The 10184-nt window shown below is 39.3% G+C and overlaps 1 pseudogene; it reads left to right on the forward strand.

Moving 5' to 3' along the window:
- Nucleotides 1-4317: 4317 nt before the first annotated feature.
- Nucleotides 4318-4872, forward strand: LOC115301959 (annotated as a pseudogene).
- The last annotated feature ends 5312 nt before the right edge of the window (nucleotides 4873-10184 follow it).

A 10184-nucleotide genomic window follows, 5' to 3' on the forward strand; every position in this document is an offset into this window, starting at 1 on the left:
CTGACCAACTGAGTCACCCAGGTGGTAACCCTTAGTGGTTATTTTTAAATGTCTTGGCCTTCAGACTGATCTCGGCTCAGGTCATGATCTCATGATTCATGAGTTCAAGTCCTGCATTGCACTCTGCACTTACGTTGTAGAGCCTATTTGGGATTCTCTCTCCCTCTCTCTTTCTGCCCTGCCCCCCAAAACAACAACAATAAAAACCAAATGGTACATGTGGGAAAATTGGAAAGTGACTACAAACACCCAAGAAAAGGCTCCGAAAAGACGTGTGAAGACATTAAGTTTATAAGCCAAGCTGATCCTCAGCATGGAAATAGCCTACAACAATTAAAATGATGACAACAACAAAAAACTAATAAAATATAGCAAACCCTGGAAAAGGAGGAAAATCTGATTTCCAGTGTTACCATATCATTAGATACAAATGTCTATGTTCAACAAAAAAAAATTCCCAAAGCACACAAAGAAATGAAGATATGGCCCACTCAAATGAAAAAAATAAATTAACAAAAACTCCTCAAAAAAGACCTATGGGCAAGTATACCAGATAAAGAGCTTAGGGGTGTCCAGGTGGCTCATTGGTTAAGAAACCAACTCTGGATTTTGGCTCAGGTCATGATCTCAATGGTTCATCAGACTGAGTCCTGCATTGGCCTCTGCGCTAACCATACAGAGCCTGCTTGGGATGGTTTCTCTCCCTCTCTCTCTCTCTACCCCTCCCTTTGTCTCTCTCTCTCAAAATTAATAAATAAACTTTTAAAAAAAGACTTAAAGGTGCTCAAAGAAAAAGATGTGAAAAATTTCAGAAAAATGAAGTGCAAACAAAATGGAAATACCAATAGACATAGAAGACAAACAAAAAATAACCAAAAAGACATTATGGAGCTGAAAATTAACATAACTGGGCTGAAAAATTCACTAGAGAGATTCAAAGATAGTTTTGAGGAGGCAGAAGAAAGAATGAGTGTACTCAAGGATAGGATAATAGAAAGTATTAAGGCTGAGGAACAGAAAGAAAAATGAGTGAACAAAAGTGAATAGAACCCAAGGCAACTGTGGGTCACCACTAAGTAGACCAACATATGCATCATGGGAGTTCCATAGAAGAGAAAAGGGCAGAGAATATTTGAGGAAATAATAGCTGAAAACTTCCCAAATTTAATGAAAGATGTGAATATTAACATCCAAGAACTTCAATGAACTCCAAGTAAAATGAATACAAAGGGACCTGAGACACATTATAATCAAACCATAAAACGCCACAGAATCTTGAAAGAGAGAATATTGAAAGCAGCAAGAGAGAAGCAAATCATCACATACAAAAGACCCTTAACAAGATTATCAGCAGATTTCTCAGAAACTTTGGAGACCAGAAGACAGTGGGCCAATATATTCAAATATTAAAAGACAAAGCCATTAACAAATATTCTGTATCCAGGAAAACTGTCCTTTGAAAGGGAGAGAGAAGTTAAGACATTTCCGATAAATAAAAGCTGAGGGAATTTGTGACTATTATACCTGCCCTGCAAAAAAATGCTCAAGGGAGTCCTGCAGAGTGAAATTATTGGTTAATGTTTGGAGTACACAATATACACAATGTGACATCAACAACTGAAAAGGGTGGGAATTGAGCTGTAAGGGAGCAGTTTTTTAATTGTTGAAGTTAAGCTGGTATAATTTCAAATTAGAGCGTTATAACTTAAAGATACTAAATGTAGTCCGCATGATAACCACAAAGAAAATGACTATAGTATACACAAAGGGAAATGAGAGATGAATTTAAACAGTTCAGTATAAAAAATCAACTGAACCCAAAAGAAGATAATGCAGGAAATGGACAAAAAAGCTATAGGGCATATAGAAATAAATAAAAGTCCTTATCAGTAATTACTTTAAGTATAAATGGACTAAATTCTCCCAATCAAAAGACAGAGATTGGCAGAATGGATAAAAACATATGACCTAAGTATATGCTATCTATAAGAGACTCACTTGAGATACCAACAAGCTGAAAGTAGAAGGATGGAAAAAGACCTTCCATACAAATAGTAACCAAAAAAAGAGCAGGGATAGCTATAACATCAAAATACCTTTAAATTTTAAAAAAGTGTTACAAGAGCCAAAGAAGGGCATTTTATATTAATGAAAGGTTCAATACAACAATAAGATGTAACAATTATATATGCATCTAATAACAGACTATCAAAAGATATGAAGAAAGAACTTACAGAAGGGAAAAATTTATACTTATGAACAATTTTATGCCAAGAACTTAGATAACTTAGACAAATTTATAGTAACAAAATTTACAAACACTAAATTCCAAAAAATAGAAAATCTGAATAGACCTATAACTATTAAGGACATCTACCAGTCATCAAAAATCTCCCAATAAAAAAAGTCCTGGTCCTAACGACTTCACTGGTGAATTCTAACAAACATTTAAAGAAGAATTAGTATTCATTCTAGAACTAAGAATGAATACTAATTCTTCTTAATTATTTCCAAAAAATTAAAGAGGAAGGAGGACTTTCTAACTCATTTTATGAGGCCAGCATAACCCTAATATAAAAGCCAGGAAAAGATACTACAGGAAGAGAAAATTGCAGACCAATATGCCTCATAGGCATTTATGCACAAATTCTCAATAAAATACTAGCAAACAGAATAAATTGACAGCAGTGTATTAAAAGGATTATACACCATGACCATGTGGGATTTATTGCTGGAATACAAAGATTCAACATGGGAAAATCAGTCAACATGCCAGATCAACAAAATGAAGGAAAAAAAATACATGATCATCTCAATTCATGCAGAAAACTCATTTGACAAAATTTAACATCCTTCTTAATAAAAATACTCAACAAAATGGGAATAGAAGGAAATGACCTCAACATAATAAAACCATATATGAAAAGCCCACAGCAAAGGTGATGCTCAGTGGTGAAGGATGGAAAGTTTTTCCTCTAAGGTCAGGAACAAGACAATCATGCCCACTTTTACCACTTATAGTCAACACAGTACTGGAAGTTCTGTCAAGAGCAATTTAGGCAAGAAAAAAATAAAAGGCATCCAAATTGGAGAGAAGTAAAATTATCACTGTTTGCACTTGATACAATCTTATATGTAGAAAACCCTAAAGACTCCATTAAAATTTTTTAGAACTAATAAACAAAGCAGAATATAAAGTCAACGCACAATCAGGTGCATTTCTATACACAGTGAACAATCTGAAAGGGACATTATAAAATAATTCCACATACTGAACAGCATCAACAAGAATAAAATCCTTAGGAATTAGCTGAGAAGGTGAAAGATTTGTACAATAAAAACTATAAAACATTGCTGAAAGAAATTAAAGAAGACATAAATAAATGGCAACATACACCACGCTCATGGGTTGGAAGACTTGACATTGTTCAAATGTCAATACTACCCAAAGTGACGTATAGATTCAATGCTACTGCTATCAAAATCCCAATGAAGTTTTTTTTGTAGAAACAAAAATCCTTTTAAAAAAAAATCATGTGGAATCTCAGGGAACCCTGAATAGACCAGACAATCTTGAAAAAGGACAAAACTGGAGGACTCACACTTTCTGATTTTAAAACTTACTACAAAGCTACATATAGTATTGGCATAAGGACAAGTATATAGACCCGTGGCACAGAATAGAAAACCCAGAAATAAACCCTCACATATACGGTCAAATGATTTTGACTATTAGATGGAGAAAGGACATTCTTTTCAACAAGTAGTGCTGGGAAAATGGAATGTGCATATCAAAGAATTAAGTTGTGCCATTGCCTAACACCATATTAAAAAATTAAGTCAAGATGGATCAAGAACCCAAATGTAAGACCTAAAACAAAACAACTCTTAGAAGGAAACTAGGACAAAATCTTCATGATGTTGGATTTGGCAATGATTTATTGGAAATGATATCAAAGACACAGGAAACAAAAGAAAAAATAGAGAAATTGGACTTAATGAAAATTCAAAAAAATTTGTTCACCCAAAGACACTATCTAGAGTAGAAAAGTGACAGAAAAGGAGAAAGTATTTACACATTGTAGATCAAATAAACGGTTGATATCCAGAAAAGACAGAGAGCTTCTGAAACTCAACAACAAAACAAACAACCCAATTTAAAAATGCGCAAAAGGCTTGAATTTCTCCAAAGAAGATATATGTATGGCCAAGAAACACATGAAAAGATGCTCAACATCAGTAATCATTAAGAAAATTAAGAAATGTAGTAATTATAAAGAAAATTAAGCAATGAAGGGTTTTGGCTTGGAGGAGACAATGGTGCAAGTCTTCGTCATCCTGAATCTGGGTTCATCTGACACCAACTGCCTTCACGATGCTGCCTAAGTTCAACCCCAATGAGATCAAAGTCATATACCTGAGGTGAACTGGTGGTGAAGTCGGTGCCACGTCTGCCCTGGGCCCGAAGATCGGCCCACTGGGTCTGTCTCCAAAATAGGTTGGTGATGACATCGCCAAGGCAGCCAGTGATTGGAAGGACGGGGGGGATTATGGTGAAACTGACCGTTCAGAACAGTCAGGCCCAATTGAAGAGGTACCTTCTGCCTCTGCCCTGGTGATCACAGCCCTCAAGGAACCGCCACGAGACAGAAAGAAGCAGAAAAACACTAAGCACCGTGGAAATATCACTTTTGATGAGATTGTCAACATTGCCCAACAGATGTGGCACCGATCATTAGCCAGAGAACTCTCTGGGACCATTAAAGAGATTCTGGGGACCGCCAGTCTCTGGGCTGCAGTGTTGATGACAGCCACCCTCATGACATCATGGGTGACATCAATAGTGGGGCGGTGGAATGCCCAGCTAGTTAAGAGCTACAAAAGAAGGTATTTCAATAAAGGATCGCTTCACAGCCAGTGGAAAAAAGAATTAAGCAATGAAGAAAATTGCTGTGGGTTTCTCATATACAGTTTTTATTATGTTGAAACCGTTTCCTTCTGTTACTATTTTGTTGAGTATTTTTATCAAGAGAGTCCCAAGTCTTTCCCTGTCTTTCATGACTGACACTTTTGAACAATCCCAGTCAGTTACTTTTTAGGATGTCCCTTGGTTTGGGTTTTCTGATATTTTCTCATGATGAGGTTGAAGTTATGCATTATTTGGAAGGATGCTTCAGACACGATGCTCCTCTTTTAGTGCATGTATTGTAGGTACGTGATGCCACTGTATGTTACTAGGCCGCAGAGAATATTCACATAGTCTTATTAATGTAGCCCCTGATTACAGATGCAATTAAAATGGTGATATACCTATGTTAGGAGGATGGGAAGCATAGATAGGTCATGCAAAATCAAGCTAAATCATCATTACTAGTAATGTGTATACAGTTGCTAAATCAAGGAATAGTGGTATAAACAATTGGAAATGTGGGAGCAACCATTGACAGTTTAAGTTCAAATTAGCTAAAAGTAGTCAGAAAGGAAAGAAGAGACTACTCCTATAAAAGAAGCATACCTATCTTCACCAGAGTCTCAATGCCTGAGAAATAGGTCAAATAACTAGTGTGCATTCTTTTTTTCAACAGCCTAGTAAGACAGACCATAGACAGCCTCAGCAGCAGACTGAGACGTGCCTGTTGGTATAAAAGGGGCTCTCTCTGAGGCCAGAGTAATTACAATATGGAAGCATAAGGCAGATCCAGGTCAAGCATTAGGGTTAACATGTTGAGCCCACATCCCCCTAAATACATAACTTTTTTTTTCTGAGTTTTTGAGAATGCAAGCGTCAGGGATTGACCCACGCCACTCCACTGTTTACTGTATCCCAGATTAGAAAGAAAGCTGGCACGCAGAGCCTTCTAGCTTGCTTGAATGAGGAAATGTGAACATCAGATGGTGTTAATTAGTTAGACATTTCCAGGCTATTTCACGGACACAAAAACTATATTATCACTCTTCCACATGGCCCTGCGGCACCTGGTATGCTCAGACAATAGCGAATTCACATCCTGAGCCATGTGAAGCGTCAATGATAGTCATCAAACTAATCAAGCCTGTGGAATCTCAAAGGCAAGCCCTTGCTTTGTGAGAGCTTCGGAAGCCCAGGCCGGCTGAGAGGAGGCAGTCGGGAGATGGAGGGGAGCTTCCATTGTCGATTCCCCAGCCTCTAAGTGTGAGGCCCCCAAAGGTCATGAGGCATCTTTGTGGGGGTGTCATCCTGTTCTCTTCTTATGGGTAATTTGGTGAGGAATTATCACAGAGGGAAACCTCTGAAGATTCATAAAACACGGCATGAACAGATTAGCTGAATTACAGCAGTGGGAGAGGGAAGGGAATGGCTGGGCAGAAGCACTTTTAAAAGCTCATGAATAAAAAGCACGTCAGTTTTGGAGGCTTTGTTTTCATCATGAGACCGCATGTCTCCTTTCATCTTTACTGCTTGCTATAGTATCCCAGCTTTGCAGGAAAGTGCACACGTCACACATGAACAGCTCATTGGCTATTTACTGATCTCTTTTTAAAGATAAAAGTGAGAAACCAAAGTGAGTAGAGGACAAGTTGGGAGAGACTGTATTCTGCTGTTACCATCCAGGGACAAGTGGCTAGGTGTGGCCGCGCCTCTCGGGAATTGTCTCCACTCCTTGAAGGACCAGTCACGATGGCCTCACACGTGAGCCCCCTGGGGGATGCCCGCAGCGGTTCTCCTGCCGACTTCATGCCGCAGTCAGCAACCTGGGAAGGCAGGAGAAGTCTTCAGGTGCAGGCTCTACAAAAATAGGACTACGGGGCAAGTAAGGGTGTATATACAAAGGCTCTGCTATGGTTTTTCCAGGAAACTCATGGTGTGTTTCCATCCATGACTCATCACTGATTCAATAAGTGAAAGAAAACCTGAAGGAAAACCAGTGGATTGTTCTGATATTCAGATCGCTGTTCTCAGATCGCAGGGAGCCATCTTGAGTCTGCTCCCCACTGTCTGCCTCCTGACTCCCAGTGGTTCACCCCCACGGTATCCCTCCCATACACAAAATATATTCACCTCCTTCCAAGAGAGGCCTAGAGTCTCAATGTCCAGAATCACATGACCTAAATCAGGAACCATCCCCTTTATGTGACATTCCTCTAGATTTATCCATTTTAAAAGCCAGAGAGACAAGTTGTCCACCTCTTGGCTCTGTGACCTGCAGTTCAGGAATAGGCATAGATTAATAACCATGGACATTTCATTTCAAAAGGCAGAAATGGGAGGTAAAGAAGAGTGCTGGGAATATTTCTCCTTGGCTCTGTCCCCTGGGTTCTTGATTCCATCCTGTCTTTTTAAATGAAAGAAAGGACACATTTGCAGTTTAATCATGCCATCAGTCGGCTTCCTGATACTGGGGTTTTGTGAGTCCAAACCCCTCTTTTCCTGGTACTATTTCTATCCCTTTCAGTCCAACCTAGTAGTGTTTTTGCTGAAATAACTTTCTTGAAAACTTTAGGGGTCTTCCATGGATTTCTCTGGGGTTCCATTTGATGAGAGCCACATCTTACAGATCTTTTTGAGATAAGCCCTTCTCCACCTTGTGCTCCTGCTGGAGATAGTTGTGGGACAAGGCTCCTAAGCTTCCAATTGGCCCTTTGGTTGGATTTAGAGGATCCAGAGACATACCCTTAATGTCTTGAGAGGGCTTTTTACATGATTCTTGAGATCTGTCTTGAGATTTTAACAAAAGGTTGTATAGTTACACTTTTGGTTTTTTCTCCTTGCCATATTTATTTTCCTGACAGTGCAAGGAAGCCATTCCTTAATTTTAGCATCATTTGCCATCTGAGAAGTCTAATACTTTTCAAAATAATTAAGTGCTAACCTTTGTGTAACAGTTTTCCCTTCATTTATCTCTCATCCTGTGCACTTTATTATTATTTTTAATTAGAGAGAGGCACAGAGGGTGTGAGAGAGAGAATCCCAAGCAGGCTTCATGCTCAGTGCAGAACCACATGTGGGGCTTGATCCCACAACCACGGGATCATGATCTGAGCCGAAATCGAGAGTCAGACACAACTGACTGTAGCCACCCTGGGGCCCCCTCCTTATACATTTTAATATAAGCAGCAACAGGGATACAAGATACAAGGTGGTATCGTCTTCACTTTGCTTGGAAATCTCTTTAGCTAACTAATCAAGGTCATTCCTTACACGGTCTGCTTTCCGTTTAGCTGCAGGAGACAACTTTGCTGAGCTATCTGCCACTATGTGACAAGCATTTCCTTTTCTTTGTTTTCCAATAACGTTCCTCACTTCCTTCTAAGACTTCATCAGCAGTGTCCTCAAAATCCCTTTTGCTAACAATCTATTGGGGCCAATTTACGTTTTGTCTCTGGTATCCTTCAAAATTCTTCCAGTCTTCACACAGTTCCAAAGTCACTCTTGTATTTTTATGTATTTGTTACAGCAGCACCCCACTTCCACACACCAGTCCATACTGAAAGATTTTATGTATGTCTCCCAAGTTAAGGGACGTTGAAAGTTGACTCACTTTGATTTCTTGAGTGTTGAATGAAAAGCTTAGCATCCTCCAGCAGCATGTTAAGTGTAAGAAAAACGATTTGATGGCAAAAAGTTACCTATTTGTGAAATGTTGGTACTATTGTCCTGACTCTATTATTCCATCATAATAGATAGATTTCTTTTCTCTGCATGCTTATCTGCCTGTGGGGTTCAGTCTCTCTCTTCTGAGTGGGTAGGGAAAATATCCTTGAAGCAAAGCCACTGGATAAAGATTCTAGGCTTCACCTCAAAGACACTGGGTAAGAGGGGTTTGGAGGGTATTGGGGATGGAACATTTGGGGCTGTGTTTTTGTTCTCTTTATTTGTTTTTTATTTATTTTTTATTATTATTTTAAAAATATAGTTTATTGTCCAGTTGGTTTCCATATAATGAGTTTGTGTTTTCTAATCTCCAACCCATCTCAAAACATGGATTCCCTAGCAGGCCACTGGGCTACTGCCTGCATGTTTCCTCCAGCACCCTGACCTTTGAGCAGGATGAGGAGCTCCTCTGATAGCTGTCCCCTGGGGTAGCAGCCAAGGTACCCAACCATCCTGACACATGATAAAGAAGCCTCAGGCTAGAAAGCACTCCTGGCAGCCCTGTTCTGCCTCTAATGAGTCACGTTGGCAGTGAGATTCCATGACCTGTGTCCACTCCTGGGAATACACCCAGAGGCTCAGGGATTTCACCTGGGGGCGTCCCACAGCTCAAGAGTACTGCTTGGTATTCATTCTTGGTCCCCACTAATCTGGAACATTTCCTGTAGCAAACACGAAGATGACAAATCTATAGACATCTGAATGCCCTAAGGATCACGCCTGTCTAACTCAGTCTGTATCGCATGACCTTAATTCAGCCTGATCTCATGAGTGCCACAGGCATGTCCTTATAACTTCGTGTCCTCGTATCTGAGCTGATCGAGTGAATCATTCTTCTGCATGGGAAATTGTTATCGCATGCACAGCACCCATCTTATAGATGTTTCCATTTCTTCTAGGTCAATGTATTCCTCAGTTCTAACCAGGATCCTATTCTCCACTTGCACATAAATATACTCTTTCTTCTTTGAAAGATTAGTTTTTACTTATCTATTAGGAAAGCTCTCTCAGTCATGGGTGGCCCTGTCTTGTAATTACCTCCAGGAGCTTTTCTCAAACTTTCCAATCAAGTTTAATTAAACTCATTATCTGTTTTCCTTTTTAAATGGGTAAGAGGCAGGGTTCCCAGGGACAGGGTTGTATGGTAATAATTGATTCAGTTGATGTGAGAAATAGGCAGTCTTAGAGTCTCTTGCTAAGCAGGAAATGCCAATTCTTTAGGAAGAAAAATACTTATAAAGGTAACTCTTGTTTTATTAGTTATTTTGGAGTAGGCTTCTATTCAAATCAAGTTGAATCACATTATTTTTGATCATCAGTCCTGGAGTGTAAGTTGTCCAAAGGCAAACAAAGCTGGCTTGGTAGAGGCAAGCATACCATTTCTTCATCTGTGTCTGTCTCCCCTTAAGAACAGATGGGCCCTTCTCTTTTCTCTTTGCCTAGGGTGTAGTGAGTTGAATGGTAGCCCCCAAACTATATGTTTGCCCAGAACCTGTAAATGTGACCTTATTTGGAATAGGTCTTTGCTGATGTAATTATGTTAAGAACCTTA

The sequence above is a fragment of the Suricata suricatta genome, chromosome 9, assembly GCF_006229205.1.
Source record: "Suricata suricatta isolate VVHF042 chromosome 9, meerkat_22Aug2017_6uvM2_HiC, whole genome shotgun sequence".
Lineage (NCBI taxonomy): Eukaryota > Metazoa > Chordata > Mammalia > Carnivora > Herpestidae > Suricata > Suricata suricatta.